The sequence below is a fragment of the Physeter macrocephalus genome, chromosome 7, assembly GCF_002837175.3.
Source record: "Physeter macrocephalus isolate SW-GA chromosome 7, ASM283717v5, whole genome shotgun sequence".
Taxonomy (NCBI): Eukaryota; Metazoa; Chordata; class Mammalia; order Artiodactyla; family Physeteridae; genus Physeter; species Physeter macrocephalus.
Genome location: NC_041220.1, coordinates 122,346,332 through 122,355,061, shown reverse-complemented (window position 1 = coordinate 122,355,061; position 8,730 = coordinate 122,346,332).

Here is an 8,730-nt window from a genome sequence, read left to right as displayed (position 1 = left end):
GTATATGTATAACTGATTCACTTTGTTATAAAGCAGTAACTAACACACCATTGTAAAGCAATTATACTCCAATAAAGATGTTTAAAAAAAAAAAGATGTAAAGTTACAAATCAGTTTTTGGCTGTTTTAGGGCAGGTTACATGAACCAGAGAAGCAGAGGCAGCTAATCTGCAGAGTCAATAATGCAAAAAGAGCAGAGAGGAGCAATGAAAAATTACGATAGGGAGTCCTGAGGAGGTCTGAGGTCCTGGTTCTCTTACTCTCTACCCTATGGATGCATCAATGAAGAAGTCAGACAAATTCTTCCTCTGTTGCCTTGGGCATCTTTTAGAACAAGTGACACAACTCAATTGGGGAAGCGAGGAGAAAGAAATCACCTAAACTAGATTATATATACCCCATTAGGGAAGGCACCACATATAAGGGTTCTGGGAACCGCTTTTAAGTCTGGAACAATAGTAGGTGCTGAGTAAATTTTTCTTGAATAAATGAATGATCATTTCATATGTAAGGGTAGAAGTGGTGGAAATGACTAGAGTGGTACATGAATTTCCTATGTTATATCAAGAGGCATATCAAGCACAAATATTTGAAACATATAGAGTTACAATGTAATTTAGTTGTTAAGGGCATGTGCATTGCAGCCAGACTCAAACTGAATCCCAGCTTTACCACTTGGCAGGGATGCCATCTTAGACATGTAGGTAACCTCTCAGTGCCTCAATTTCTTCATCTGTGAAGTGGAAATAATTACATTATCTACCTCAAATAATCTTTGTGAAGATTGCGTGAGCTGCAATTAGTAAGTAAAGTGCTTAGAACAGTGCCTGGTACACGTAACCATTCTGAGTGTTAGCTGTTATTTTAATGACTTAACATATCTACTACTAAAATTCTAGATTGTAGTACTCAGTAAGTTTATTCTCAATAAGTTATTCTCAGTAAGTTTATTTTTGCATTATTCTTTACTTTTTTTCATGTCTTTTTGTCCTATCCTCCAGAACAATTTCCACAGTGTCGGGCAATAAAGAGGATACGAAAGGATCTCTGAGATCCTTATTTTCCAGGTGAGGGACCAAGGCCCAGAGTCAGCAAGGGAGTTGTCCAAGACTACAGCTCTCACAGCAGAACCAGACCTAGAATCCAGATCTAACTTCATGTTATTCTCAAACATTGTAATCAAAGAAAAAGATCTAAAAGTGAAATGTATGTAAAATGGATACCCATCACGGAGATGCTAAAAGGTTTTAGTATAGAACTTTAATACTTGATTTTTTGGCAACAGGTAGTGAAGAGTTACAGCCCTCATTAATTTGTAGGAGTTTTTGTAAAATAATTTATTGTACACGATACTTGCAGCAGGGCCTGACTTTTTTTTTCTAGTTATGTAACTTACGTGAAATTGATGAAAAATGTTTAGCTCAACTTGAAGCGATAAATCACTCACTGTGATGTCCCAGAGCCTAAGAATATAGTTTTTATTAAAAACAAGCAGACAAATCAGTTGGTTTTCTAAAACCAATTCTTGGGTATTCTAAGAGAAACTTCAGTTATAAAACAGCTGTGAGCATTGTTCACAACTGTGAGCTTTGTTCACACTAGTTACCATTATAATGCAAGCTCTTACTTTTGTGGCTTGGCAGCATCCTCGAATATGGACAGGTGTTCAGAGTTCGTGCATTTCAGTGTGAATGCTCATTGCCAACAGCCACAGCACAGGATAAGTAAACTTCCACTGTCCTTCCCCCTATTGTCTAAACTGTTAAGCAATTAGAAGTCCAAGGCATTTACTTAGTTGAGAATAGTGTTTTTATCACCAATTCTATGTCCCTGTTTTTCTAGTGCATACAAATCACCAAAGTATTTTAACCTCAAATTTTATTTAAATTTAAAAGTTGCCACTAATCACCAAAGAGCAGTTGAGATTCAACCAGGATTCAAGGAAGTCATATAAGATTCCCTGAATTAAAAGAAAAATTTGTAATTTCTTTATCATTTTAAAATTCCTAATGACAAGTCAACCTTTGAATTTATAGATTCTAGCTCATAATAACTTCTTCAGCAGGATATATTGTTCAGAAAAAAAGAACCTCAAATGCCTGGGTATCTCTTCCACTATATTTTTTTCAACATACCTTTCAGTTATACCACAAATTACTCTAATATTTGCCGTAATCTTCAGAAACAATAGTTTTCTCAAGAAAATGTATTAAAAGAAATGGTATACTATAACTCAACTGAACTGAACTGTAACAAATCTCTCCAGAAAGAGATAAAAGTTTTTTTATCTAAAATATTTTAGTAATGTGAGAATCTTTATTCTAAAGACTATGAAGAAAATTAACTCATGTGACCAGTTTAATATCAATATTTACTTAGACAAAGAAAGAAGGCTTCTGCTTTACCATCAAGACCATAAAGAAAAACAATAAAAATATCAGAGAGGTGGCAGATACTGTCTGTGTTAACTGGAGAAAGAAAAGGAAAAGAGTTTCTGTTAAGGCAAGACTCTTGATATGTTCAGTACTATTTTCCAAAAGAATCTCTTTCAAATTTATTTTTGAAATCTACTTCTCAAATACAACGTTAATAGGGAGCTATAGCTAAAGATAAAGGGAAAAAAATGCCCTTCAGGTGGATATCAGATGTTTGAGAGTTTCTCTTCCACAGCAGTCTGCTCTCTAGTGGTGAACAGCCCTGTTCAATAGTTGATAATGTATTTTCTAAGAAAAAGAAAAAGTGGACTTGAGGTCAGTTTCTCATGTGTCTCAATATCTGATTTGTATTTTAATATTAAGATTTAGTTATTTACATTACTTAGGAATGAATTCCTTTAAACTCTTCCAGATTACATATGTTGCCATACTCCAATATGTTTTTAAAGAATATGGATAAATTTCAACTTTAAATGAGTTTGAGGCTTAAATAGTTTCCAGATATTAGAAGAACTAGAAGAACTAGTTGGAAGAAGATCTAGGTAAACCCCTTAAAAAATTGAAACTTAGTTCTTCTTCTTCTTCAAAAAAAGTGGATATATTAAATGGAAGAATATGTATTTTCTTTTAATTTAAAGCTTCTGTATTCAATACTTAGGCTATTTCTTGCCAGTTGCATTTAATTTTATTAACTGTATAATTTTAAATAATGTTTATAAAATGAATTGCATCAAATAGAAAGATTTGTTGAGGATCATTACTGTATAGGTAAACAGGTAGTTCTAGTTTAAATCTCTGATGTTGCTTACAAATTTCGAGTCCATCAAGCAACAGACATTTGTTCTAACAAATCTACTGCAGAATAATTACAAGTTCTTGGTGGAGATCTTAAACAATTATAAGGGATCATCCCCTTAACACTTCAATTTTATAAAAGAGAAGCTTTAAAATTACACCAGGAGAAGACAGTTCTTTGTTTCACTCAATTTAATTAAATGCTCTACTTCTTCTATAAAGATAAAATTAGGCACTTATTCAATCCTGAAATTCTTAGATTAATTAAAAACAAAGTTGCTACTCCTACATTTATGAGTGAGCCATTAATGTATAGTATAAATAAATAGATACACTTACCTGGAATTAAAACAGAAAGAGCTGAAAACGCTTGCGAAAGTTTCAATAGATAGAAAAGAAACTGAAACAGCAGTATCCACTACCACCGGCTCAGCCTTTTTGGCTTTTGTAAAAAGTGGCAGCAATACCCGTTCAGGCCCAGTACCCTTGTGTTATGTAACATCTCATTAATATTAGCCATCAAACTGCTACCAAGCTGCTGAGGCACTAGAGGGCAAGAGTGTCACATGCAAGACCGGTCGCCAAGGGACAGGTTTGGGTACCACTTCGGGAAGACAGTTGCTAGCTAAGCTGATAAATAACACAATGCCTGAACGCAGCAGCGAACTTGTAATGGTCCTCAAACAATATTTAAAATGTCAATTTTCTGTCTAGCTGAAGAGTTAACAGGTTAATACATCTGCATAAGCAAATAATCACACCATGCAAAACTTTCGGGATTATATTTACAAACCTACAGTCATCCAGGAAGCTTTTTTTTTTTTCCTTCACTGTCTAAATAAACTTATTTAAAACAGTAGGGGAAAGGACAATGAAATAAAACGAGTGGCGGTTTCAGGACCCCTTCAAACCGCGAGAAACTTGCCCTGACCGTGCACGCCGCCTCTGGAGTCCGCATTCCAAGTCGCCGGGGGCTGGTGTCTGGGCGGGGACCGCCCGGTCCCTGGTGGTTCCCTCGGGCTGCGGGCGTCCGCGGGATCCGCCTTCCCGGGTCCTCGGTCTCCGCGGCTCCTCGCGGCGGCCCCGCCGTTCGGGCTTCTCTCATGGGCGACGTGATGCCGGGAGCCCGGCAGGGGCGGCCCCTCCCCTCGCGCGCCCGGGTCCCCGCGGCCGCGGCCGGTGGGCGCCTCGCAGATCCGGGAGCGCGGGCGGCGCCGGGCGGGAGCGGCCGCGGGGCGAGCGCGGCGGACGCGCGGGGGACTCGTGCGCTCGCTCCGACGCGCTCCGCGGCCCCGGGACCCGCCCGGCAGCGCCGGCGCCGCCCTCACGCTGCCTCCCGACTCCCGACCCACCCGCGCCCGCCCGCCGGCTTAAGGGGAGGAGGCGGGAGCCAGGGGGCTGGAGGCGCCTCCATCTGCCCGCCTCGCACCCGTGTCTGCCTGCCCGGCCCTCGGCTTGGGGACCCCGGGCGTCCCGCCCCGGTCGTCCGGTTCCGACGGCCACTGCGGGCAGTATTGGTAGCAGCCGCCAAGGATGAGAAGGGTTGCGCCGCGTGGCAAGTGGGTGCGAGTCCTTGAGGCGGCTCTGGGAAGGGGGGGGAGCACACCCTCGTCGTCCCCTCTGGTCGCGCTCCCGCCAGTGACACCGGACCTGGCAGAGCGCGGCGGGCGGCTTCGAGGCTGTAAGCCGGGAATTGCCTCTATTTGTGGGCTTTCTAAAGGCCACGTGTTCCAGCTCCTGAAGACAAATGGAAGGCCAACAACTGGAGCCACATTTTGGATACAAGGTGTGAGGTTACACTCTTCTAAGCTATAGGTTGATCAGGAGCCTCAATCGAATGATTTTTTTGTTTGTTTTTTCTTTTAGATTCCATTTTGACCCACTAACATAGCATTACTAAGTGGGGGAAGTATACTAATGATAACTTGTAGTGGATATTTGTGGTTTTGCTTCGCAGCTACTCGCTCCTCTTCACGGAAACAGTGCCCTCGTTTATTTTGAGGATCGTACCAGCACCCCTCGGCCCATAAGCTTCAGGTGATGTCAGCCACTACTGTGACTCACTGGGTAACCCACGACTCAGGTGTGGCCATTCGAAGCATTATGTTTTCCTGGTAGCTAGGACTGGTTTACAGAAAAGTATATGACCAAGTCTGGCCAGTCAGAGACAAGAAAGCACCGTTTTGGGACTTTTTGGGCCCCCTTAAGGAAGGGACTCCCTTCCATTGGACTTTGCAGAGTGAGTTGTGAGCTTAGAGCTTCTTTGTGTCACCATGGGAAGTCTGGGAATGAAGCAAATACTCAGGCATACCTGCGAGTTGGAGCAAAGCTAAACCTAGATGGGGATGTTTGAGCTCTGAACCCAGCTGCTGCTGAAAAAAGGTCCTAACTTTGGATATTTTCAAATACAAATCACCAAATTCAGTTTTGTCTTAAGGCAGCTTGAGTTGAAATTTCTGCCTTGTTGGAACTGAAAGAGACCCAAATGATACAGAAATTAAATATTTTGGTCGTTTATTAACTTTAAGGGAGCATTTGGATACTGTATAGCGAGACCTTCGATTAGATTCTCATGTTTTGAGTTAGCTTGGAATTTTAAAAAGCCTGAAAGTTGTGTATTCTTCTTGCTCTTTTGATAAAGAGGTTACAGAAGTAACTGAACGAATTACTCCATCTGGAAGCCTGTGAAAATGTCAAGATGGTAGAATTCTTTTGCCAGGTGACATGTATTAGATTGGTTTTTAAAATTACTTAATTAATTTTGTTGTGGTCCCCCCCGCCCCCCACCCCGGGAGTCTTGTGCCTTTCAGGAATTTTAAGAACTTACTTTTTTTTTTTAAATGCATATTTTCCAGAGAACTTGCTCTGTCATCCAAGCACCTTTACAGTCTTCATTCCAGTTATAAAAATAAAAAAAGAAAAACTATTGAACATCTATTAAATGGTCCACCTACTAAATATTAAATAATATTTTAAAAAGAAAATAAAAGCAGGAACCTTCCCTGCTCTTCTGTTACTTATGTATTGATATAGGGATAGGAGGTCAGGCTCTTCTACAAGATTTCAGGAAATAGAAAAGGTTCATGAATCTTTAATTGAAGGCGCAAATTTCCTGAATCTTTGGGGAAAATTGCTACCTTCACCAGTGATTGCTACTCTAACCATCTAACTGGAAGTACAGACACCTTAGGATTCTGTGTTTTTTTTCCTATGAGATAGTCAAGTCTTATAGCTCTATTCCACAAGTTCCCATCTGTGCACTTATGAAATTTAAGCCAGTGTAATAGCAGATAGATATGTTGCCTATATTTCCTTCCTCTTTACTTGCCCAGCAGAAGGTAAAGAGGCAATAGATAGCAGTGTCAACCATTGTCCCCTCGAGCCTTTCCTTCCTGTCTTCTTCCCTAACCCAGGAGTATTAAGGCCAGGGAATAATTTTTCCTCCCAAGAGATTCCAGTTTATGCAACACTCATTTTAGACAGCAAAGAACCTGTGGCAGTGGCCGAAAGAGAGGTGGAGAAAATGTTCTAGCTCAGTGCCTCACATTTGTAAAGAACCTCAAATTTAGTATAATCTCTAAATGAACTTATACAATATTTTTTAATGTGATAAATGTGTTAGTTTTGGTTTAGACTAATGGGATAAACCACAGTTTTTGTATCTACCTTTAGCATATCTACTATTACTATTTACGTAAATACTGGAGACCTCAAAAATAGAAGTTCAGGCTTCTGTCAACCTCTGAGAAGCCCTGAGGTAATATGAAATATATTTATCAGAGACCCAGCTCTGTAAATCAGATACCTGTGGAAACCATTAATAAGAAAGAAAAAGAACAAAACTATGCACTTTTGTATACTGAAATATTCAACCCTTGTATTTAGTCACTCTGAAATAAGACACTGAATGATGGAGATTTAAGAATTTATGCTTTGTACAGTTTAAAAATTATTTGTATCTTTTGATGGTTTATTTTCCCCTGCCTGTAAATACTTCTATGTGGAGGTGATAATTATGAAGGATTGGGAAACTCATTTCAATTTGCAGTCTTCTTCTATTTTTCAGTGTCTAAATTAAAGCAACATACTATTCTAACAAGTTTTTAAAAATGCAAGTGTTAATAAAGAATACATCAGTATTTCTGACCTGAAATAGCTAGTAAGTGTAGTATTACTTTTCTTGAAAATATTCAGCTTGGATCTATAGTTATAGTAATCAATGACACTGTTAAGCTGCTGAAAGGTAATGGTTGAAGATTTGAAAGAAAGCATATTTTAGCTAGAAACTGCTAACTCAGCTCAAGGAAATGTACCCCAACTTTCTTCATTGTCTCAAGAGATGTTAAGTGAAAATAGATCAAAACCAAAAATCTCCCCAAAATGATTGGTTAGGAGGAAGAGAAATGAAAGTGGTATCCGGCTTCTCAAAAGTCACAGAAAAGATGAATTTTACCTGCCTCTAAGTCTCCTTGCAAACATGCCTGTGAAAAGTGTACAAAGTTGAATTAGTAGTATGAAAATCTTGTCTTATTTTATAAAACACCAATTCAAACTTAATAGACTAGATTAGAGCAGTGGTTCTCAAATTTTAGGGTGCATCAGTATAATCTGGAAGACTTATTAAATCACAGGTTGGTGGGCCCCACCCCAGAGTTTCTGATTCACTAGGAGTCGGGTAGGGCCGGAGAATTTGCATTTTTAACAAGCTGCCAGGTGAAGCAGATACTGCTTATCTGAGACTACACTTTAAGATCCCTTGCATTAGAGCATTATTGAGAACACAGGTTGTGTCTTTATGTGGGTCTATAAGAATGAACATTTATTATTGTATAAATTATTCGGTTTTCAAAACGAATTCTCTTTTTTTATGTTACTCATAATAAATATACAGTAAAGTCAGGATTTTTTTTTTTTTTTTTTTTTTTTTCCGGTACGCAGGCCTCTCACTGTTGTGGCCTCTCCCGTTGCGGAGCATAGGCTCCAGACGCACAGGCTCAGCGGCCATGGCTCACGGGCCCAGTCGCTCCGCGGCATGTGGGATCTTCCCGGACCGGGGCACAAACCCGTGTGCCCTGCATCAGCAGGCGGACTCTCAACCACCGCGCCACCAGGGAAGCCCAGCCAGGATTTTTTTTTTAACATCTTTATTGAAGTATAATTGCTTTAAAATGGTGTGTTAATTTCTGCTTTATAACAAAGTGAATCGGCTATATGTATACGTATATCCCCATATCCCCTCCCTCTTGCGTCTCCCTCCCACCCTCCCTATTCCATCCCTCTAGGTGGTCACAAAGCACCGAGCTGATCTCCCTGTGCTATGCAGCTGCTTCCCACTAGCTATCTATTTTACATTTGGTAGTGTATATATTGTCAATGCCACTCTCTCACTTCGTCCCAGCTTACCCTTCCGAATTCCCGTGTCCTCAAGTCCATTCTCTACCTCTGCGTCTTTATTCCTGTCCTGCCCCTAGGTTCTTCAGAACCTTTTTTTTTGTTGTTG